Genomic DNA, 26306 nt, shown 5'->3' with positions numbered 1-26306 from the left:
GCATCCCTAGCCAATAGGGGCAATTTTCTTTTCTTTCTTTCTTTCTTTATTGGTACTGGGAAGTGAAACCTGGGGTGATCTACTACTGAGGGGAATTCTCAGGCCTTTTACTTATTTCGTTTTTATGTTTTGAGTCAGGGTCTTCCTAAGTTGCTCAGTCTGGCCTAGAAAAGTTAAGGTCTTCCTGCCTCAGTCTCCCAAATTGATGAGATTATAGGTGTGCACCACCATGCCTCTCTATGAGTTTTTCTTTGGGGAATACAGGATATTTTTATGTTCCTATAAATATCCTTGAATTGATTTTATAGGACACAGATTCATCTTTTGGAAACAGTTTAGTTCTTCAGGCTTGCTGAGGTAAGAGGTTTGAGAGGAGAGCTGGCTATTCTGCACAACTGACACACAGTCATTTCACGTATTCTACCTCATGCCTATGAGTTATATGGTTGTTGTTCTGACTGCTGGTGGGGATAGGCACTTCTTGTAGCCTAATTTGAGAACTGAGTTTTTTCCTCTCTTGTGCTTGGTTAGGAATGATGTCTCAGTCACTAGTGGATCACATATATGATGGTGGTCCCAAAAGATTACAATGAAGCTAAAAATTTCCCATGACATAGAGATGCTGTAGCTGTGGTAGTGTCATTGCACAGCACATTACTCATGTGTGTACAGTGGTGCTGGTGTAAACAAGCCTGCTACACTGCCAGTCATGTGAAAGTATTGCCCAGGGCTGGGATGTAGCTTAGTGGTACAGCACAAATGCCTAGACTGTGGAGGCCCTTGGTATGCTCCTAAGAGCTGAAAACAAACAAACAAACAAACAAATTAAGTATAGCACACATAATTATGTATAGCAGAGGGTAATAATGGTACTAAACACCCCTGTACTGCTTGATGTATTTATTACACTATATGTTATAGTATATACTCCTTTTACTTATCAAAAAAAAAAAAAGTTTATAAGCCTGGCATGGTGGTGCACATCTGTAATCCCAGCAACTGTTGAAGCAAGAGGATCACAAGGTCAAGGCCAGCCTCAGCAACTTAATGAGGCCATAAGCAATCTAGTGAGAACCTGTCTCAAAATAAAAAAAAAAAAAATAGGGTTGGGGACCTGGCTCAGTGGATAAATATCCCTGGGTTCAATCCCCAGTACCAAAAAATAAAGTAAAATAGAATCACTAAAGAAAACAAACATAGACCATTTTGTACTCTCCTGCTCTTTTGCCATATGAGGAACACAGTAGAGCCACCACTGAAAATGCAGCAACAAGACAGGACCTCACAAGACACCAAATGCTGGTCCCTACTCTTAGATTTTCCAGGCTTCAGAAATGTAAGTAATTAATTTCTGTGATTTTAAATTTTATTTATTTCTGTGTGATGGAGTCTCCCAATCCTCCCATCCCAATCTTCTGAGTAGCTGGGATTGTAGGAGTGTATCACCATGCTTGGAATATATTTCTGTTCTTTATAAATTACTCTGTCTCAAGTATTTTATAATAGCAGCACAAATGTAGTAAGGTACCAATTTGTTAAGTATGTCAGTTTACTGGGTGAACAGAGATGTTTTTTAGTATATTTTTCTTCCCTTATCTTCTTTTCTCTAGTTCTGGTACTGGAGATTGAACCTGGGGATATTCTTCCACAGAGCTATACCCACAACTTTTTTTTTTTTTGCATTTTGAGACAGGGTGTCACAAAGTTGTCCTGGTTGACCTTAAACTTGCAATCTTCCTGCCTCAGCCTCTATCACTGGGATTACATGTGTGGGCCACCATGCCCAGGTTGTTTTATAAAAGTAATGAGCAGAAATATATTGTCTTGGATTCTGGAAGCTGGGAAGTCCAATTTCAAGATGTCAGCATTTAGCAAGGGCCTTCCTGCTACATGATTCAATGGAGGAAGTTGAAAAGGCCAGAGAGCACCTTATCCTTCATTGATTTAAGAAGAGAGTGCAATATGGAAGCAGGCCTGATAACATTACTTCTGGAAGAGCACATGCTTTCCCAGCCTGCCTCTCCACATTACAAGCCCACTGGAGTTGCACAGATGATGGGATGATTCTTTAGGGAAAGCAGGTTATGTATTATTTATAATGCTCTGCTTTGTAGAAGTGACATTTGGTTCCCCAAAAGACACCACAGAAAGTTTGTCTACCGTTGGAAAGGCATAAAATTATAAACTCTGGAGAAAATGCACTGAGAGTTAGAATGGAATACAAAGATAACTGAGATTATACTAATATAAATTTTTATGGTTTTAGGAATTTATATTTTAATTATTCACATAACAAATACTTACTGAGCACCTATGATGTGCCAGGTACTGTTCTAGAAGTTGCAATTGAAGCAGAAAAAAAAATTGCCCCTAATCCCTCTATTCTTGTGGACAGGAGTTCTCTTACATTAGAAAGTTCTGGAAAAGACAAGGCACTTTGCTGTAATGAAACAAATGTAATGGAAGAATTTACAGGTCATTCATGTACTGATCTTTTATCAAACATTCCAGCCAGCTCTTCAAATTCTGATAAGTTCTTTGGTTCCTATACTCCACCCCACCCTCTTAAAACTGCCCCATACCCCAATAACTGGCAGAAATACTGAAGATATATTTTCACATAGGCTGGTGAAAAGTGCCAGGAGAAGTTATTGAAACATATCCTCATAGTTGCTTTTATGGAGAGCAGACCATGTAGCTTCATGACAATGATAATTTTTTTCTCTCCTCTCTCCTTCCTCCTCCTCCTCCTCCTCTTTCCTGTCCTCATTCTCCTCCTTCTTTCTTCTATTTTTGCAGTCCTGGGGATTGGACCCAGGGAATCTACCACTGTGCTTCATCCCTTCATCCTCATAAAAATGAGTCTTTCTAATTTGCTTATGCTGGCCTGAAATTTGTGATAATCTTGCTTCAGCCTCCCCAGCAGTTGAAATTACAGGAGCATGCCACTGTGCCTAACTGACAATGATTAATTTCTAATGGAGAATAAATCTTTGTGAGTTATTCACCGTAATACCTGAATGAGGAAAGGAGAAAAAGTCCTCTCTCTCACCATGCACAAAACTCAACTCAAAGTGGATCAAGGATCTAGGAATTAAACCAGAGACTCTCCATCTAATAGAAGAAAAAGTAAGATCTAATCTTCATCATGGGGGATTAGGCCTCAACTTCCTTAATAAGACTCCTATAGAGCAAGAATTAAAACCAAGAATCAATAAAAGGGATGGACTCAAACTAAAAAGTTTCTTCTCAGCAAAAGAAACAATCTGTGTGAGGTGAATAGAGAGCCTATACCTTGGGAGCAAATTTTTACCTCTCACACATCAGATAGAGCACTAATCTCTAGGGTATATAAAGAACTTAAAAAGCTAAATACCAAAAAAAAAAAAAAAAAAGAACCAAATAACCCAATCAATAAATGGGCCAAGGACATAAACAGACACTTCTCAGAAGAGGATATTCAATCAATCAACAAATGTATAAAAAAATGCTCAGCATCTCTAGCAATTAGAGAAATACAAATCAAAACTACTCTGGGATACCATCTCATTCCAGTCAGAATGGCAGACACAACAATAAGTGTTGGCGAGGATGTGGGGGAAAAGGCACACTCATACATTGCTGGTGGGACTGCAAATTGGTGCAGCCAATACGGAAAGCAGTATGGAGATTCCTTGAAAAACTGGGAATGGAACCACTATTTGACCCAGCTATCCCTCTCCTCAGTCTATATCCAAAAGACTTAAAAACAGCATACTACAGTAACACAGCCACATCAATATTTATAGCAGCACAATTCACAATAGCTAAACTGTGGAACCAACCTAGATGCCCTTTGTAGATGAATGGATAAAAAAAATGTGGCATATATACACAATGGAATATTATTCATCAATAAAAGGGAATAAAATCATGGCATTTGTAGGTAAATGGATGCAGTTGGAGAAGATAATGCTAAGTGAAGTTAGCCAATTCCCCCAAAACAAATGGCAAATGTTTTCTGTGATATAAGGTGACTGACTCATAATGGGGTAGGGAGGGGGAGCATGGGAGGAATAGTTGAACTTAGATAGGGAAGATGGTGGGAGGAGAAGGGAGGGGGCAGGGGGTTAGCAATGATGGAAGAATATGATGGACATCATTATCCAAAGTACATATATGAAGATATGAATTGATGTGAACATACTTTATATGTAAACAGAGATCGAAAAATCTTGTTATATGTGTATAGTAAGAATTGTGATGCATTCCACTGTCATGTATTTTAAAAATAAAATTAATTTTTTAAAAAGGAACTTCATCCACTGCTGAATGCTCCTCATATACTTTAATGAAAAAATCCCCTGCTTTAGTAACAGTTACTAACTTGAGTGTAAAATATATTTCTTATTAGACTCTGAGGACAATTACATACTTCTGCTTGGCTCTGGAACCTACCCTGATTGCTCAGAGCTGGATGATACAGATCAGTGGTTCTATAATTGGTCCCTGGATCAGTAGAATAAGTCATTTGGGAATTTGTCAGACACAGGATTCTTGCACTATACCCCAGGACTACTGAGTCAGAAACTCTGGGATATAGGTGGGCAGCAGTATATTTTTAGAAGTTCTTCAGGTGATTCCAGTGTAACTGATGTTTGGAAACTTCTGCATGAGGCAGATGCTTATGATTTCCTGATGGAATGTCAGCTATTTATTTATGATTTCCAAGATGTCTCTAAAATATACGTAACTCTAAATACATCATTTACTACATACACTGAGAGAAAACCTTAAAAGTCTGGAGAGAAAGAAAATACTCCTGGTAATTCATTGCATATGGTTGGACTTTTATTTATTCAGTAAAAATTTTCTTCATTATTTTTATTTTTCAAATCTTCTATGAAGAAATAAGTTTAAGAAAAGGGGAATGCAAACTGTATGTTTTAAAAGTATGATTATGTGTTGACAGATTCTTCCTCCTATGAATAATAGAGGAAGAAACTTTTTCTACAGAGTAAGTCTATTTATTGATTGATTGATTGATTGATTTTTAAAAAAGTGGCTCCTTTCCTGTGTCACTCCGAGGTAGAGAAAGTCCTTGACTAGTATACTCCAGGCCCTGGGTTTAATCTCCAGCACTATCCAAAACAAAACAAAGAAATCAATGCAATGGGAAATCAACACAATAAGGAAATTCATTACAGAACTAAATTGGTTCTTTAAAATATCTAATAAAATTTGATAAATGTCCAGGAACACTGTTAATTTAAAAAGAAATGGTTAGGACTGGGGCTGTAGCTCAATGGTAGAATACTTGCTTACCTTGTATAAGGACCTGGATTCTTTTACCAGCTCCACAAAAAAAGAATAAGGCATGAATTCTGATTTTAGAAATAAAATACATGACATTTTTATTTATCTAACAAGTTTTTAAAAGATAGCAAGAGAAACCAGGTATGGTAGTTTGCTGCTATAAATCTAATGGCTTAGCAAAATAAATAGGGCTTGCCCTATTGCCACTTGTAATACCAGCAGCTCAGGAGCCTGAGAGAGGAGGATAGCAAGTTCAAAGTGAGTCTTAGCAACTTGGGAGGCTGTAAGTAACTTAGTGAGACACTGTCTCTAAATAAAATATTAAAAAGGGTTGGGGATGAGCCCAGTGGTTAACTCCTCCTGGGTTCAATCCCTGATACCAAAAAATAAAAATAAAAAGGAATGGGAAAAATCTTAGTGGTAGAGTACCCCCAGGTTCAATCAGGAAAATCATACATACACAAACATACACTCAGCCATATGTGTTATGTATATTATACATTTCTTGCTCTTAGGACTTTAAAAATTAAAAGTTCTTAGGGAATCAAAATATACCAATACTATCTGAAGAGGGAAAAACATATGGATTGAAATATGCATTTTTACTGAGTGTAATTAAAGCCTTATTACAAAGGTAATGAAATAGTTTGGAGTACTGTTATTAGAAGAGCGGTTATAGACTTAAAATATAATTAAACCATGATAAGCCACAGATGCTACTCCCTCCCTCCTCTATGCAGGTGGATTTTGAATAAACAGCAGCAAAAAGCAGGGAGACAGTTCCCAGTCTTCACTTGGCGTTGTCCTAAAACATAAAGGATGAAGTGCTTTTCTTCTTGGCAGGAAATGGTGACATTGGGACTTGTACAACTTGCTGGAGGGGTGGGGGGAACCCAAGTGTGTATTGTTCAGTCAGAGATTGTTCTATAAAAGACTTTAAAAAAATATTAAGGGGTCCTTCATGATTGAAATCAGCAGAGCTCCTGGGTCAATGTGCTAGGAACTTTAAATCCTGGGAACCCCTCCTCCAAGTCACCCAAAAGTAAGGGAGCCGGTGACAGAACAACAAAAGTTAGAAAAACACAGATTCTATCTTAAAGAATTTCAAATTAAGCTTATATATGGTTAAATATTGAGGGAGTCTTGAACGTGTACAGCTATAAAGTTAGGTAAAGGCTGGGTTGTAGCTCAGTGGTGTAGCACTTCCCTCATGTGTGTGAGGTTAATCCTGGGTTGGACTCCCAGCACATGCACAGGTGGGTATGTGCACACACATGCACACACACACACACACACACACACACACACAAGGTCTGCAGGAGGATGGGTAGGTTATATGCAAATACTACACAATTTTTAATATAAGGGGTTTGAGCATCCTCAAGTTTTGATATTCAAGCTATTTGAAGATACCAAGATACCACTGGAACCCTAACTGAAGCAGAAGACTGTGGATTACAACTGACCTTTGTGGTAGGGTGATGTCCTTGCCCAGTATAACTTTTATTCCTGTGCCTACCTACCAGTTCAGAAATTATATTCATGCTGAAGTGAGGTCTAGTTCAGTAAGAAAAAAAAAAAAAGGCCAGTAGCTCAAAGAGTGAGACACTAACATAGTCATGTTATGAGTTTGCATAATAGTTTGCCTGACCCAAATCATTTCACAGCTAAAATAATTTGTCTGTGAAAGGCACTGGAAGCATAAACCATCATAACTCCATGAATGATCACGTAAAATAACCCAGAATAAGATTAACTTGAGCACTTAGAAAATATAAATGTGTAAATATTTTTTTCCTTTACTGAGTTAGTTAGTGAACCCAGGACCTCATATACACTAGGAAGATGACCTGTCACTGGGGTGGGGCTCAATTTAGTGATAGAGTATTTGCCTAGATACAAGAGCCCCATAGTTCTATCCCCAGCACTGCAGAAAAATAAAAATAAAAATTACATTTAACTACAACTCTAGACAAGAATCTTAGTATGAAAATAAGAATAAAGGATTAGTGAGGTTCTGAATAAAAGAGAAAGTAAGAAATGGAGGTGAGAAAACACTAGATTTTATTGCACTCAATTCTCATTATGGGGGAAAAAATTAAACAAATGAAATAATCTAAAGTCTTTCTGTTTTTTCCCTTCTTCTTCTTCTCCTCCTCCTCCTCCTCCTCCTCCTCCTCCTCCTCCTCCTCCTCCTCCTCCTCCATCTTCTTCTTTTCCAGCACTGGAATTTTAACCCCAAACCATGTTTGTATAGGTAAGTGCTCTACCCTATAATTTCATTTCAGACACTTTAATTTTATTTTTAAATAGAGTCTAACTTTCCCAGGATGGCCTCAAAATTGTGACCCTGCTGCCTCAACCTCCCAAGTAGCTGGAATTACAGGGATGTGCCACCACACTGAGCTGAAAGTTGAATTTATTATAGCATTTATTATTTTACTTTATTAGTACTGTAAATAACTTATGATTTTTTTTTTTTTTTGGCAATGCTAGGGACTCAACTCAGGGCCTTGTGCATGTGAGGCAACCATTCTACCAACTGAGCTATATCCCCAGCCCACACTTATACATTTTTAAATTATTGTTGGTTTCTGTTTATGGAACCCAGGGCCTCTTACTTGGGAAGTAAATGCTTATTACTGAATTGTATCCCCAGCCCTTTTTATTTTGTTTTGAGATATGAGCTTACTAAATTGCCTAAGATGAAGTTATAGGACCAGCCCAGGTGCTAACACATAAATGGATAAAAAAATATGGTATAGGTACACAATGAAGTTTTACTCAGCCATAAAAAGAATAAAATTATGTGATTTTCTGGTAGATGGATAGAACTGGAGAGCATCATGCTAAGTGAAATAAGCCAGATTCAGAAAAGCAAAGGCCAAAATTTTTTTTTCCTCATATGTGGAAGCTAAAGAGAAATAAGAAATTATTTTAAAGTAGAGGGATCTCATGAAAATAGAAGGGAGAAGAGTAAAGCAGAGGAAAGGGACTGTGGGGGAGAGAAGAAGAATAGGAGAGAGGAGGAACTGCAGAATGAAATTGAGCAAATTATGCTATGTGCAGATTTGAATGTATCTCAATGAATCCCAGGTTTATGTATATCTGTATGATGCACCAATTAGAACAACAATAAATTAGTAGAAGGGAGACCAATAAAGTAGAGGAAGGAGATCAGCAGGGGAGAGGTAGAGAAAGAAAGGAGAAATACAAGGAATTGAAATGGAGCAAATTATGTTATATGCATGTATGAGTATATTAAAATGAATCCTATCATAACTATAATGCACTAATAAAAATACTTTATATATATATAAAATAAATTGTCTGGGCTGTCCTGGACTTTTCAAACTCCTGCATCAGCCTCCTGAGTAGCTGAGATTACAAGCATGTGCCATTATGAACAGCTAGTTTAGATACTTGAGAGGAATATTAATGGTTTAAAGATTCCTAAGATGGGTAATTTCTTTAACATTATTTGAGAATCTAGGTACAAACAAACAAACAACAACAGCAACAACAAAAGAATATAACTGAAACTATCTAAAACAAAATAAAATCTTTAACAAAGAGTAAGAAAATAACTATCTAACCCCTGTATGTTTTCATTTTTCAAAAGGAAAAAAATTGTATCCAATTCTTAAAATTTAAAATTATAAATTTATACTTAAGCCCTGTTTTGAATGAAGAACATATAATAGACCCCAAATGAGATAAAATTTATATGAAAGAAAATATGGAGTGGAGTTTTACATATTACTGTTAATATTAATGTCCATACAAGGTTACCTGATATCCATCAGGTGCTTATCAGGCACTGTCTGGCTGCTCCGCACAGGCTGAATTGTTTGGTTATCTCATCACTGTCTCCATCTTTGAGATGGTAAAACACCCACAACAACAGCATGGGTTACACAGTGACCCAAATTATATTAGGATAAAAAGAGAGGCCTGTGGGCAAGGCCACATTTATTAAGAAAAAAGTTACATGAAAAATCTTTAAAATAATGGTTGTCATTTGTTTATATAGTACAGTAATACTAATAAACTCACTTTAAGTTATATTAGTATAAAGACTGAAAATAAGGTCTCCATATTAAAATGTACAATAAATATAACATTTACAGTTCATGTAAAACAAAATATATGTGATAAAATGAGGCTAAATATAAAAACAGGTTACAGTGTTGCCATTAATTCCTATGAAAATCACTTTTAACCCAGTAATTCTGTTGTGGAAAACATATAAATAGTATTCCCTTTATTGGGTCTTGAAACTTTGATATTTGTGTATTAATCTCATTTAAAACTTGCTTTAAGAAACAATCTCAAAAATGAGTCTCTGCTTATTTTAAGTGACTTTCAGATAAAAATCAAAATTATACTGCTGAGCTGGGAATGGACCTCAGTGGGAGAGCATTTGCCTAGCAGGGTGGACTTGATCCTGAGAATCACAAAAATAAATAACCAGTTAAATAAACAAATAAAATAGAATAAAGTAAAAAAAAATAAATAAAGTTTACTACATTGAATTTATATTCCTAAGACATAAAATTACTGTTGGCAATATGTGAAACTATTCTGATTAAAATAAACAATAAAATAACGTGCAATGGTGTAAGCCTGTAATCTTAATGAATCTGGAGGCTGAGGAAGGAGGATTACAAGTTCAAGGTCAACCTCAGCAACTTCATGGAGGCCCTTAGCAATTTTGTGAGATCCTGTCCCAAAATGAAGATCTGGGATGTAACTCTGTGATAAAGCACCCCTTGGTTCAATCTCTAATTTAAAAAAATCCACAAATAATAAGAACAACCAAAATGTAAAAAGGACCCCACTCCCAATCTATTACTGCTTATGCATTCAGAAAAATGGATTTCCTTGTGAACATTACTACCTTTGCAACATTCTACCAAGAAAGGAGGTCAATTAGAACAGCAGCCCTTAGTGTTTTAGGTTGTTCCACATAAGGCAAGGTGGTGGAAATGCTAAACCATGGTCAGAGGAGAAGTTAGCAGTGAGACCCTGCAGCGTAAAGTGAGATTGGAGTTTATCCAATAGAGGTGAGAACCATTACAGGCGCCAGGGCAAGGAGGTGACAGGATCAGGCTTTCTTTTGAATTGTCTCTGGCTTAAATGGAGAGAATTTGTTGAAGAGAGGCAAGAATAGATGTGAAGAGGGCAATGAGGAGGATTTTAGCATTCTTTGCCAAAGTTCCCAGAGCCTGAACCACAGGTGGAAAAGAGGTGGGAAGATGTAGACCAATTCAAGAGCTGTTTATGTGGTTGAATCCACAGGATTTGGTGACAGATTGGAAAGGGAAGATTGGAGAGAATAAGGTTTCTAGGACAACTTTCAAGTCTCTGAATGCATGAGCAGATGGCTGGGCTGCCCTTCATGACAGAGAACACACAATGGGTTGCTGGGCACAGAGTCTGTGCTGGAGTGCACACTGAGAAGAGAATTTTCAGTATTAAGATTTTTGAGTGTATTGTTTGTAGAGGATGAGACTGCAAAGGGGACACATAAAAATGTCCAGAAAACATCCTTTATGTCTTCTTACACGTACTTAGAGTAATGATGACCATTGCATTCCACCATCTTTCCTACCTCTATACCCTTGCCCTTCCCCTCCCTCCTCTTTTCACCTTTGCCCTATCTAGAGTTCTTCTAATCTTCCCATTCCCACCCCTAGCATAGTATGTATCAGCATACTTAGATTAGAGAAATCATTCCAGCATTTGCCATTTGGTTTTTTGGGATTGGCTAATTTCACTTAGCATTATAATCTCCAGCTTCATCCATTTACTTGAAAATGTCATGAATTTATTCTCTCTTAATCCTGAATAATATTCCATTGTGTATATGTATCACATTTTCTTTATCCATTCATAGGTTGGTTCCACAGTTTAGCTATTGTGAATTGTGCTGCTATAAACATTGATGTGGCTGTATCCCTGTAGTATGCTGTTTTTTAAAGTTCTTTGTGTATAGACCGAGGAGTGGGACAGTTGGGTCAAATGGTGGTTCCATTCCCAGTTTTCCAAGTATTCTCCATACTGCTCTACTTTGTATTCAATCTGAGATGTGAAAATTTGTGCTGTATATATGTAATATGAATTATAAAACATTCTGTTGTCCTAGATAACAAATCAAAATTTAAAAAAATGTTTAAAAACCCAACAAAATAAACAAACAACTGCCATGTGCAGCAACATGGATAAATATAAAAAATGTGACACTTTGCTGAGCAGAAGAAGCCAGATACAAAATGGTATATGAGTGTAAAATTCAGGAACAAGCAAAACTAATCCATGGTCAGAAAAATCAGATCAGCAGATGCCTTTGGGGATTATTGATTAGAATGAGCATGAATGCATTTAATGGGGTTAAAAACACTCCATCTTTCCTGGACCAATGGCTACATAGTTGTGCACCTTTGTCAAGACTGAACTTGACACTTAAATGGGGTGCAGTTTGCTGTATATAAACTACACTTCTACCAGCTAAATATCTCAATGAAACAATATGACATTCAAAACATTTCATTGAAATCCTCCAAAAATGACATAGCTGAACTCTAATAAAATTTCAAAATTCTAAGGAAATTAATAACATTTTTATAACAATAAGGAATGACTGAGGTAACTGTATCATTGTTTTGTTGACATTCTAGTCTAGAGCCACAATTATATTGTAATTAGTACTCATTTTATAGTAACTGAAATCATAAACCACACCTAACCATAAACTTAATAAGAGAAAGTAACATGAAGTAAAACACCAAACTTTACTGACAGGCTAAACATGATCTTATTAAAAGGAATGATGTACCATCTCCTAGGTGGGAATACTCAATAAACACAGCACTTACCTCAAATTTAATTCTATAAACTTTCTGTCATTCAAATTGAATTGCAAATGAAATTTACCTGTTGACTTTGTTAAAACCTTTCACAATTTCCTATTTAAAACAATTGCAAAACAAGTAAACATTTTTTAAAAGATAAAAACCATTGCTAATGATATCATATGAATAAAACATTATAATTTCTGGAAAAAAGAAAAAGAAAAATGTCCAGAAAAGTAGAAGAAAAGCCAATGTCTGTCCATTTGTGCTGCTATAACAGAATAGGGTAAACTGGATATTATAAAAACACAAATTTATTTCTGATAGTTCAGGGGGCTACAAAGGTCAGGATCAAGGTACCAGCAGATTGGTTACAGTTTTCTGTTCATGTATGGTGTCTTCTCACTGTGTCTTCACATGGTGGAAGGGACAAGCTAGCTCTCTGGGTTTCTGTTTTTATTTTTAAATTTTGTTTTGTTTATTGTTGTTTCTTTGAAATCCTGGGGATTAACCCAGGGCCTTATGCATGCAAGGCAATGCTCTACCACTGAGCTGCACTCTCAGCCCTCTCAAGATCTTATTTTGGGTGGGTATCCTGGAGATGGAACCCCAGACCTTCATATATGAAGCAAGCACTCTACTACTGAATCACGTCACCAGCCCATTTTTACTTTTACTTTATTTTGAGATAGAGTCTTGCTAATTTACCCAGGCTGACCTCAGACCTGTGATCCTGCTGCTTTACCTTCTTAATTCCTCAGACTCCCTAATATTTGGGATTATAAGCATGTTCCATGGCACCTGGCTTGAGCCTTTTAGTTAGAGCACTGAGTTCAATGATGGGAACCCTTGTGAGCCAAACAACTTTTAAAGGCCCCACCTCCTGATCATCACCCTGAGAGTAAGGATTTCAACATATTAATTTCAGCAGGGGCACGTTCCTACCACAGCTCCACATGTCAAGAAAGTGAACAGAAAAATTCAAATCTTACATCAATAAAACATATTTCCAAGCCAGGTGCTGTGGCAAACAGCTAATATTCCAGGAACTCCAGTGGCTGAGAGAGGAGGATCACAAGTTGCAGGCAAGCCTTGGCAACTTGGTGAGACCTGTCTCAAAACAACACAAAAAGGGCTGGAATTGTATCTCAGTGGTAAAATGCACCTGAATTCAATTCCCAGTACTACAGAACAAAAAAATGTACATTTACAAAATAGCCAAGTTCAAACACAGTAATATTATTCATTAGCTGATAAATTTTTCATTTATGCAATATGTTGTTTTTCACAAAGGGCAGGAGGACATACAGACCTCTGCACCCAAAAACTGTGCCTGTAGATACAATTCTGTATGTTTACCTTATTGAAAATAAAATTTTATTGTAAAACTTCATGAGTCTCAAATGTATATACTAATGGGATAATAACATCTATTATCTCATATTTTAGTAAAGATTTATTAATGGTATTTTTTGATTTTGATGGTAAGTTCCTTTGAAACTCTGCAAAAGGAAAGCAAAGACTAGTTTCACTTGTCTGGATCTTTCTTAAGAACTATCTTGGGAGCTGGGCATGGTGGCACATGCACGTAATCCCAGCAGCTCTGGAGGCTGAGACAGGAGGATAAAAAGTTCAAAGCAAGCCTCAGCAATTTAGTGAGGCCATAATCAACTTAGCGAGACCCTATCTCTAAATAAAATATAAATTGTGCTGGGGATGTGGCTCAGGGGCTATAAATGTCCCTGGGTTTGATCCTCATTAAAAAAAAAAAAAAAAAAAAAAAAAAAAGAACTATCTTGGGGCTGGGGATGTGGCTTAGTGGTAGAGCACTTTCTTGTTATGTGGAGAACCTCACTTGGATCCCCAACACTGCAAACTACTCCTCTAGGAAACACAGGGGTGTCTTGGATACCGGGTGTATTAGACTGCCTATCTTTCACTGTTTCCATTATATGTAAATTGGTTAATGTTGACCAGGGAAGTAGCTATAATCTGATACAAAGTCAAATACCCACAAAGTGCTATGTATTCTTGAAAATGATAGTTGATTCCTGCTCTTCCTTACCTAAGCACCAAATATTATCATTACCCTATTCTCTCTTAGAGTCTGGGTCATTTTCCAGAGCTCATCCTTGATCAACTGAGAAGTGTAGTTAATCTAGTGATAGTTCACTCTGGAATGCTGTTATTTCTCTCCTTTTCCTTCTCTTTTCTTCAGCAGTCTCTGTTGTTGGGGTTTTTAGCCCCCCCCCCCACCCCACCCCTATGACTGGCAGGAGAAGCTAGGAAAGCAGGCCCAATCAGGACAAGCCAAGAGAGGTAAAGGTTGATTGGTGGCCTGCACCCAGCCCTCCCTCATGGGAGGACAATCAGATGCACCAGGGAGATGAGTGGAAGCAGGATCTGGTTTCACAAGGAAGTACACACAGCTTGTATACTGCACAGGAGCCAATCAAGATAAAGGTCAGAGGGGTGGAGGGAGTTCACATGTACACCCATCCCAAAGTCTTTAAGGGAAGGCACGAGCTGTCCAAGAGGGTGGAAGAGTCCCAGGCCTATCCTGGAGGTGGTCCGCCTCCTCCATCACCTCCCACAGCACCACCTCCTGGCTGATCGCCAAGAGCCATCCCAGCCACATGTGCAGTCCCAAGACCTGGAAGCGGGCAGCCATGCAGTACACTCTGATGCTGCTTCCAACTCAGAATTTCACAAACTGGTATCAATCTTGATAAAACTATGCATCTTGGGTGTGGATATAGCTCACTGTTGGAGCAATTGTTTGAACATGGGAGGCAATGAGTTCCATGCCCAGCACTGCAAACAAACAAATGACAGTAATAACAACAACAACAACAAAACCCAACTATGCATTTTTTCAGTCTGAATGGCAAATACAGAAAGGGAGAGTTGATTTCAGAACAGAAAACATAAGATTATATAGGAGACTCAGATAAAGCTACTGTTCTCTGTGAGGAAACATGACAGACTAGATTTTAAGCCTTCCCTATCTGGCTCAACTAACCTAGCTGAGTACACCTTCTCATGGGGTGTATTTTTTAGATATGGAAAATAGGTGTCACCCCTCAAGAAGTGAAACATGTTGAGGAAAAGTCCTGTTTCTTTCTTGAAGCAGTGCTGTTTTGTGTAAATTTTCTCATTAATACAGGTGTGTGTGTGTGTGTGTGTGTGTGTGTGTGTGTGTTGATAATGGAACCCAGGGTCTCATGCATGCTGGGCAAGTGCTCTACCACTGAAATATACCCCTGGACCCCATACTACTATTTTTTAACATTTTTGCTCATGACCTCCAAAGCTGAAATATTAGTCAGGTCAGCCACTTGATCAGCACGCTAGCTTCATAATAGAGGTTAGAAGCATAAAAATTAACTAGTGAGTTGTAAAATTAAAGAGACATAATTCTCATTACCTTTATTGCCCAGCTCAGAGATGGCTCCTCCTAGCTCCTGCCTCCAGCCACCTAATGTGGTGGGAGGTTAAACAAGAGAGAGGGAACATGCCAGGGAGTGAGCTTTTATTGGGGAACAAAAACTCAAGGGAAAATTCCATCCAATGAAGGAAAAGAGGGGCAGCATTCCAAGGTCAGGGTCAGTGATTGTCTTGGGGTCAGTGGTCAAGCACACCCCCTCACAGACAAGCCCTCGCACCTGGGACAGGATGCGGAAGGCTCTGACACAGCTGTGTCTAAGTGCCTCTCACCCAACCAGGGAGATAAATCACGTGGGAGAATGGCTTCCCACAGTCAGGTGCAGTGGTACTCTGCCTATCAACCCAGGAGACTGAGGCAAAAGGATCACAAATATGAGGCCAGCCTGGGAAACTAATTTTGCAAGACCCTGTCTCAATATAAAAATAAAAACAGGGTAGGGATGTGATTCCTTGATAAAGTGCCCTTGGGTTCAGTCCCCAGTATTGGGAAAAAGAAAAAAAAAAAAAAGATGAATTATTCCCCCTTCCTTTTTTCCCAGCATGCATTTCTTGCCCTAAAGAAGGCCCTTAAATTATCAGTGGTTCCAAATTGACAAATATTAAAAATTAATTAGCAAATTAACTCACATCTCTTTTTGTCAAAATAGATCAATAAATAATAGACCAAGACATGCTGCCAGTATCATAACATAAATAATGCTGAGAATTAAAAAAAAGAGGCCAACTCTCATAGGTAGTCAGGCACAGTGGCACAAGCCTATAACCCCAGTGACTTGGGAGGCTGAGACAGTATCAAGCCAAATTTGAAGTCATTTGGGAAACTTAATGAGCCCCTGACTCAAAATGAAATTTAAAAAGGACTGGGGATGTTACTCAATGATGGGGCACTTGCCTAGCATGCTCCAGATTCAGTTCCCAGAACAATCATCATCAGCAGCAGCAGCAGCAGCATTTTTAGAGAAAAAAGATACGTCTGTGTTAGATCCAGTGTTAGCACTTCCTGCCAGCACTTCGGGGATTACTTTGGAACATGCTAACTAGTATTTTACCTTCCCATAGTATTATGTAAGATGTGTCAGTAGTATTCTTCTTGATTTTCTAGATTTACTCCCTAACTAGTTCTTTATTATTCTATTATCTATGTGACTTTTTATCTGATTTTTAAAATGCCACTACTAAATTTATTTTATTGTCTGATCCTAAGAAGCAGCACCAGGACTAATGGAAATCCTGTTGTTAAAATTGTTCAATCAATGAGGATATGAAAGGCACACTCAAAATAAGAAGCAGATACTTCCAGTTTGGACTGTGGCTAAATAGCTAGTGTCAGCAATCCTCTGCTGAGACCAACTATTGAAGCTGGGTAAAACACAAAAACAACCATTTGAAAGCATAGAGAGCAGCAAGGTGTGGTGGAGCACACCTGTAATCCCAGCAAGTCTGGAGGCTGAAGCAGGAGGATCATGAGTCCAAAGCCAGACTCAGCAATTTAGTGAGGCCCTAAGTAACTTACTGAGACCCTGTCTCAATTTTTTTTTAAGAGGCTGAGGATGTGACTCAGTGGTTGAGCACCACTGGGCTCAATCCCTGGTACCAAAACAAATAAACAAAACCCCTTGATTGTAAGACTGAGAATCTGCACATAAAGTGACAAGAAAGGCCAAAACTCAAAAACAGGGATTTAGAAGACTCCCAGAGCAAGGGGATTTAGGATCCAACCCACCAGTGCCCTAGGAATAATGAAGAACTGAAAATAGATTGTTATCTCAGGCTAAAATGCAGTTTGTTCCTCTGTAAAATTTGCAATTAGTTGTTTTGCAATACTAGGGATGGTATCCAGTGCCTGGTGCATACTAGGCAAGCACTCTACCATTGCCCTTAAAAGCAGTTTTGAAAACCACCCAATCCCTGACTGTATCAAGGCAAAATCTGCCTTAATCTACCTTAACTCCAGCTGCCAAATTGAAAGTAAATAATCTCTGGGAAAAGGTCAGATTATCCAAGAACTCCTCACTACAATGCAGAAGTTGAATTTCTGTTTTTTCAAAAAATAAACTTAAGTTTTCAGAATGAATTTAGTGTTACAGAAAAATTGAGAAGATAGCATGGGGAGTTCCTAGACACAACAGATCCAATTTCCCCTGTTAATAACATTAGTTTGGTCCATTTGTCACTACTAATAAACAAGCATTGATATGTTATTATTAACTAAGGTTCATACTTTATTTGAATTTTTAAAATTTTCAACTAATGTAATTTTGAGTTCCAGAATTTAACCAGGATACCAGGGTATATTTAATAATCAGATCTCCTTAGATTTCTCTGGCCTATAAGAGTTTCTCAGATTTCTCTCGTATTTTGTGTCTCTGTATATGTGTGTTTTGTTTTTGTTTTTGTTTTTGCTCTTTCATTTGTTTGTTTGTTTGGTACTGGAAATTGAACTGAGGGACACTCCACTACTAAGCTATATCCCAGACCTTTTCATTTTTGAGATAGGGCTTCACTGAATTGCTTAAGTTCTCACTAAATTCCTAATGCTGTCCTCTGACTTGTGGTCCTCTTGACTCTTCCTATTCACTGGGCATTGGAGACCCTGAGCTAGAATCTCTTCTCTCTCTCTTTTTTTTTTTTTTGGATGAGCTTGATAGAGAAATACTAGTCATGAATTTTGCAGAATGTCCCTTTTGGGTATTTGTTTAACTTTTTTTTTTTTTTTCTCATGACAGTTTGATTATGGATTTTTGTTAGAAAAATCACAAAAGTGGCATTTTTATCATATCATTTCTTTTTTTTCTTTTCTTGTATTGGAGATTGAACACAGGGGCACTTTACCACTGAATTATATCCCCAAATGCCTTTTTATTTTTTGAGACAGGATTTCACTAAGTTGCTAAAGATCTTGCTAAACCACTGAGATTGGCCTCAAACTTACAGTCCTTCTGCCTTGGCCTCCTGTAATTAGAATTACAGATGTGTATTACTAAGCCCAGCTTCCTTTTTTGGATACTGGTAATTAAATCAGGGCCTCATGCATACCAGGCAAACATTCTACCACTGAGCTATATATTCCCAGCCCAAGGGCACAACATGCTTATAACTTACTGTTTACACTGACCTTAATGACCTGGCTAAAGTATTATTTTTCAGGAACCTCTAGTCTCCTCTTTGAAAGGAAGTCAAGTAGGGAGTTATGCTCTGTCTCAAGATTTTATGAATAATATCTGGTATTGGATGGAAAATAACTGTACATTAAAAAGATAAGATCTAGCCTGTTGCAGTGGCACATGCCTCTCACTAAGTTTTCTTTCTATGATGTGTCTTTGTCTGGTTTTGGAATCAGGGTAATATTGGACACATAGAATGTGTTTGGAAGTCTTCCCTCTTTTTTTATTTCATGAAATAGTTTGAGAAGTATTGGTATTAGTTCTTCTTTAAAGGTTTTGTAGAACTCAGCTGTGTATCCATGGGTCCTGCCTGGGCTTTTCTTGATTGGTAAGCTTCTGATGGCATCCTCTATTTCCTTGATGAAATTGATCTAGTTAAATCATGTATATCATCCTGATTTAATTGGGCATATCATATGCCTCTAGAAATTTGTTGATGCCTTCGATATTTTCTATTTTATTGGAGTACAATTTTCAAAATAATTTCTAATTATCTTTTGTATTTCTGTAGTGTCTATCATAATATTTCCGTTTCCCTCATGGATGTTAGTAACTTGAGTTTTCTCTCTCCTTCTCTTTGTTAGCATGGCTAATGGTTTATCAATCTTATGTTTCAGAGAACTAACTTTTTGTTCTGTCAATTTTTCCAATTGTTTATTTTGTTTCAATTTCATTGATTTCAGCTCTGATTTTAATTATTTCCTATTTTGGGATTGATTTTTTTTTTTTTTTTTTTTGCTTTTGGGGTTGATTTGTTCTTCTTTTTCTAAGGCTTTGAGATGTAATGTTTGATAATTTATTTGTTAACCTTTTTCTTCTTTTAAGGAATGAACTCCATGCAATGAACTTTCCTGATGTCTTGTCCCAAGATTCCAATATGTTGTATCTGTGTTCTCATTCACCTCTAAGAATTTTTGAATCTCCTCCTTGATATCTTTTGCAACCGACTGATCATAAATAGCATATTATTTAGTCTCCATGTGTTGGAGTGGATTTTATTTTTTATTTTATCAATAATTTCTAATTTCATTCCATTGTGGTCTGATAGAATGCAGGGTAGTATCTCTACTTTTTTTTTGTATTTACTAAGAGTTGCTTTGTCAGAGATATGAAAAATCATGGTATATATATATATATATATATATATATATATATATATATATATATAAAGAATTGAAAGGCAAAAAAAAAAACCACCAAAGTACATGTATAAAAGCATGAAATGGTGTGAACATACTTTATTACAGAGATGTGAAAAATTGTGTTCTATATGTGTAATAAGAATTGTAAAGCATTCCACTGCTGTTGTGTATTTAAAAAAATAAAATCAATAAAAGATTTAAAAAAGAGAGTGGATTGTAAACATTCTCACTCCAAAAAAATGTGAGATGATGAATATGTTAATTAGGTTGATTTAATCATTTTGTAATATATATATATATAATATATAATATTATATATAATATTATATATTATATTGTATATCATAAATATATTTTTTGTTTTCCTATTAACCCTTAATAAAGCTTAAAAATAATAAAAAAAGATTTTTTGTGGCATAATAAATGATCTATTTAAGAGAAGGATCCATGTGCTGCTGAGAAGAAAGTGTATTTGCTTGTTGATGGATAAAACCCACAAAAAACTTTAAGATTTAGCTATTCCACCATGAGGAATATATCCAAAGGAAATAAGATCAGTGAAGAGATATCTGCATTCACATGTTAACACAGCACTATTCAAAAATAGCTAAGAAATAGCTAAGAAATGAACCTAAGTGTCCATCAAGTAATGAATAGGTGAAGAAAATTGGTATAAATACACCATAGAATATTCTTCATCTATGAGGGAGAATGTAATTCTGTCCTTTTTCAACATGGTTAGAACTTGGAGGTCATTATGTTAAATGAAATAAGCCAATTTCTGTTGTGCCATTGCTGAGTGACTGTAGATAATTATAATGTGCTATACATTTTAAAAACCTGGAAGAATGGAGTTTGAATCTTTTCATCATAAAGAAATGATAAATGTTAAAGAAATAGACATGTTGAATATTACCTGATTGAAACATTACCCCTAATGTGTAAATATATTGAAATATCATATGAACACATAAATATTAACAATAGTTAATATATACATACACAATAATATATACATACACAGCTGGAGATGTAGCTCATTGTTTAAGCATCCCTAGACTCAATTCCTGGTACTAAAAAATTAGATAAGATCTAGCTGGGCACAGTGGAGCAAGCCTGTAATTCCACTAACTTGAGTGAATGGCATGAGGTTCACAAGCTGGAGGCCAACCCCTGGCAACTTAATAATACCCTTTCTCAAAAGAAAAAGGGCCAGAGATGTAGCTCAGTGTAGTGTGCTTGCCTAACATACTTGAGCCCCTGGTTTCTATCCTTTAAGTAGAGAGAGGAAAAAAAAAGACAAGGTCTCATTTAAAACAGAAAATGAAATAAAATCCTGGAACAGAGTTGATAGAATCAGACTTTAAAACTATATGAATAATATGTTAATAGATGAAAATTTTGCCAGTGCCAATGCATCCTTTGCAATGCATCCCTACAGGGACCTGATCCCAAGGCCCTGGGCCATCTTCTCTGGGATCCTGAGGTCCTTGAAATTGTCTGTCTGAATCATTACCTTTTACTGGGATAACTGTAACCAAGGTAAGGACCCTGTAGTGATCAAAAGTCTGACTCTGGATCCTGACCCCTTTGTCTTTCCATGGGCCCTGAGTGTAAAACCAGTATCCTTTCCAATTCTCCTCGGAAGGTGTCATTAACTCTGGAGTTAGAAGTGGCTGGCTTCTAGAACAGCCTGGTGCAGTGGTGCATGACTATAGTCCCGCTACTTGGGAAGCTGAGGCAGGAGATTGAGATTAACCTGGGCAACATGGCTAGACCTCTTCTCAAAAAAAAAAAAAAAAAAGCCAACCCAGTGTACTGCACATGCCTGCCTGTAATCACACTGACTCACTCTGGAGGTTGAGGCAGAAGGACCACAAGTACAAAGCCAGCCTCAGAAAATTAGCAAGCACTAAGCATCTTAGTGATAGCCTGTCTCAAAATTTAAAAACATAAAAATAAAAATGGTTGGGGATGTTGCTCAGTGGTTAAGCATCGTAGGTTCAATCCCCATTACAGAAAAATAAAAATAAAGTCAGGTGTACCAGTGAGACTTCTATAGTGTGCTTTACACTCTACTTCTCCCTGGGAAGCTTTGACCAGAGCCCTGCATGCCTATGGGCTTCCCTGACACTCTCTCTTCAAAGAAAGGACCTACTCATTATCCAGAATGTTTTCACTATGAGGGACCTGAGCTACTGAAGAAAAAATAGGCTGAAATCTCCATTATGTCGGATTAGGTCCCAACTTCCTTAATAAGAGTCCTATAGCACAAGAATTAATATCAAGAATCAATAAATGGAATAGATTCAAACGGAAAAAGCTTCTTCTCAGCAAAAGAAACAGAGAAGTAAATAGAAAGCCTACAATTTGGGAACAAATTTTTACCACATGCATGTCAGATATAGCACTAATCCCTAGGATATATAAAGAACTCAAAAATCTTAACACACACACACACACAAAACCTAAAAACAAATAACCCAATCAATAAATGGGCCAAGGACATGAACAGACACTTCTCAGAAGGTGATATACAATCAATCAACAAATAATGAAAACATATTCAACATCTCTAACATTTAGAAGAATGCAAAACAAAACTTCTCTAAGGTTTCATCTCACTCCAGTCAGAATGGCAGCTATTAAGAATACAAACAACAATAGGTGTTTGCAAGGATGTGGAGGAAAAGGCACACTCATACCTGCTGGTGGGACTGCAAATTGGTACAGCCAATATGGAAAGCAGTATGGAGGTTTCCTGGAAATCTGGGAATGGACCACCATTTGACCCAGCTATCCCTCTCCTCCATCTATACCCGAAGGACTTAAAAACAGCATACTACAGGAACACAGCCACATCAATGTTTATAGCAGCACAATTCACAATAGATAAACTCTGGAACCAACCTAGATGCCCTTCAGTAGATGAATGAAATGAATAAAGAAAATGTGGTATATATACACAATGGAATAGTATTCAGCATTAAAAGAGAATATAATCATGACATTTGCAGGTAAATGGATGGAGTTAGAGAAGATAATGCTAAGTGAAGTTAGCCAATCCCCAAAAAACAAATGCTGAATGCTTTCTCTGATTAAGGATGCTGATTCATAATATGGTGGTGAGGGGCATAGGAGGATTAGATGAACTCTAGATAGGGCAAAGAGGAAAAGAGGAGGGAGAGGAAGGGAGGGGGCATGGGGGTAGAAATGATGGGGGAATGAGATGGACATCATTACCCTAAGTCATATATGAAGACACGAATGGTGTGACTCTACTTTGTGTACAACCAGAGATATGAAAAAATGTGCTCTATATGTGTAATATGACTTGTAATGCATTCTGCTGTCATATATAACAAATTAAAACAAAAAAAATGAAAAAAAATAGTGGTCTCACATTTTATACTGACTAATGAAGAAATTGAAAGCTATTAGAAAACAAAGGAAACTACATGCCTCTGCTAGAAGAACTCTCCTTGTCACTTTTCAGTGCTTCTCAGATAATGAACACCCAGCCAGGAAGATGGACCTTGATGCCTGCGACTGATGAACAGTCTCAGGTCAATTTATTTATGGCTTGCTTCTCAGATACATGGTGCATTATTTCTGCTATGGTATTTCTGGGAAAATACCTCCAAATCATCATGTCCTAAATTTATTTTATATCAGCTAATAAAAACATGACATTTTGATGTATATATATATGCATATATACTTTATATATATGGAAAGCTGGGTGAGTAACTCAGTAGAGAGTGTTTCCCTAGCATGTGTGAGAGTGAGAACCTGAGTTCAATCCCCAGATTCACAAAAAAGAAGAAGAAAAAGGAAAAAGGAAAGGAAAAGCCTGCAGCAGTCAATAATGACCAGTGCTGCATGGGGAAACCTAGATAGTAATTCCCTATGGAACCTTCTTATTTCCCAGGCCGCTGTGAGTGGCACAGACTATTATCTCCTTATTAGATTCCTCATGAAGGAGGGAATAAACTTTGACATGCTAAAAACAATATGTTTGAGCTGGATGCAGAGGCACTACCCTGTAATCCCAGCAACTCTGGAGGTTGAGGCAGGAAGATCACAAGTTTGAGGCCAGCCTGAGCAATTTAATGAAGCCCTAAGCAACTTAGGGAGATCCTATCTCAAGATAGAAAATGAAAAGGGGTGGGGATGTAGAGCACTGTTGAAAACCCCCTGGGTTTAAACTCCAGTACCAAATACACACACATCTGGATATTAAAGATATCTGAAGTAATAAATAAAAATTGTGTTGAAATAAAACACATCTAGTGGGTTTAGCTGAGCTTGGTTGTGCACTTCTGTAATCCCAGCAGTTTTGGAGGCTGAGATAGGAGGATCAAAATATCAAAGCCAGACTCAGCAACTTATTGAGGCCCTAAACAACATATTGAGAGCCTTTCTCAAATTAAAACAATTTAAAAAAATGAGCTGGGAATGTGGCTCAGTAGTTGAGCACCACTGGTTCAATCCCTGGTACAGGAGGAAAACAAAAAAACAAAAAAACAAAACACAACTTAATGGGTTTAGTAAGTAGCAGTAATGCTATACATGTGGCACATACCTGTCCTACCAATTCCTCAGGAAGCTGAGGCAAGAGAATCTCAAGTTCAAGGTCAGCTTGGGCAACTTAGTCAGAACCTGTCTCAAGAGAAAAGAAAAGAAAAAGGCTGGAGATGCAGTTCAGTAATAAAGTACCCCTGGATTCAATCTCCTCTACTGAAACAAATAAAGAAACAAACAAACAAACCAATAAATAACAGGATTACCTTTGCTATAATACTGTTTAAGAAAGAATGGTCATTGGTGCTTCTAATTGAAAGAATATGATCCTATGTTTAGATTTTGCCAAAATTTAATTTTAAAAAATTGTTCTCTTTGTGTGTGTGTGTGTGTGTGTGTGTGTGTGTGTGTGTGTTGCTTGGATTAAACCCAGGGGTGCTGTACCACTGAGCTACATCTCCACACTAGCTATTTGGGGGGTGAGGCAGCAGAATTGTAAGTTGGAGGCCAGCCTGGACCATTTAGCAAGACCTTGTCTCAAAATAAAAATAAAATGGGATTGGGGAAGAAGCTCAGGTAGAGTACCTGCTTAGCGTGCTTGAGGCCCTGGATTTAATTATAACACTATAAAAAATCACTAATTAATATTCGCCCACCAATAACCCCAATTTTTAAAAATTCTTGCTGCATTTCATAATTGGATGCTACTCTGAAAAGGGCAGTATGTCCTGAGTCTCAGGAGCCCAGGCCCTGGAAGCCGAGAGGAGAGCATTGGGAGGAGGAGAGGAGAAGAGGGGGGAAGGTGGGATAGTTGGAGGACCCGCGGAAACCCCTGTGACTGAGAAACTGCTCCTCCACCCTAAAAGGCCCCGGGCTTCTTGTCCTGCAACCACCACCCCCCATTCCCCCCCACCCCACCAAACAGCGGCTGGAAAGGATGACATTCACCAGAGCTCAACTAGACATCCTGGAAGCGCTGTTTGCCAAAACCTGGTACCCAGACATCTTCATGCAGGAAGAAGTGGCGCTGAAAATCAACTTGCCCAATCCAGGGTGCAGGTATGGTTTAAGAATCGAAGAACAAAGTGCCGCCAACAGCAGCAGCAACAACAGAATGGAGGTCAAAATAAAGTGACACCTGCCAAAAAGAAGACATCTCCAGCTGGGGAAGTGAGTTCAGAGAGTGGAACAAGTAGCCAGTTCACTCCCCCCTCTAGCACCTCAGTCCCTACCATTGCCAGCAGCAATGCTCCAGTGTCTATCTGGAGCCCAGCTTCCATCTCCCCACTGTCAGATCCCTTGTCCACCTCCTCTCCTGCATGCAGAGGTCCTATCCCATGACCTATACTCAGGCTTCAGGTTATAGTCAAGGATATGCTGGCTCAACTTCCTACTTTGGGGGCATGGACTGTGGATCTTATTTGACCCCTATGCATCACCAGCTTCCTAGACCAGGGGCCACACTGAGTCCCATGGGTACCAATGCAGTTACCAGCCATCTCAATCAGTTCCCAGCTTCTCTTTCCACCCAGGGATATGGAGCTACAAGCTTGGGTTTTAACTCAACCACTGATTGCTTGGATTATAAGGACCAAACTGCCTCCTGGTAGCTTAACTTCAATGCTGACTGCTTGGATTATAAAGATCAGACATCCTCATGGAAATTCCAGGTTTTGTGAAGACCTACAGAACCTCTTTTTGTGGATGATTTTTAAATATGCTGGGCTGGACGTTCCAGTTTTAGCCAGGCATTGGTTAAAAGAGTTAGATGGGATGATGCTCAGACTCCTCTGATGAAAGTTCCAGGAGACATAGAAGGAAAAAGGAAGGACCTTAAAGGGACCTACCAACCAGCAACCTGAAATGGACAAACCAATCTG

At 37.8% G+C, this 26306-nt stretch overlaps 1 pseudogene; it reads left to right on the top strand.

The window, feature by feature from the left end:
• LOC143398358 (homeobox protein OTX2-like) overlaps positions 1-26105 on the top strand; it is a 31885-nt pseudogene extending 5780 nt beyond the window's left edge.
• The last annotated feature ends 201 nt before the right edge of the window (positions 26106-26306 follow it).

Source organism: Callospermophilus lateralis, chromosome 4 (assembly GCF_048772815.1).
Source record: "Callospermophilus lateralis isolate mCalLat2 chromosome 4, mCalLat2.hap1, whole genome shotgun sequence".
Classification (NCBI taxonomy): Eukaryota; Metazoa; Chordata; class Mammalia; order Rodentia; family Sciuridae; genus Callospermophilus; species Callospermophilus lateralis.
This window is presented reverse-complemented; position numbering and strand designations above follow the sequence as displayed.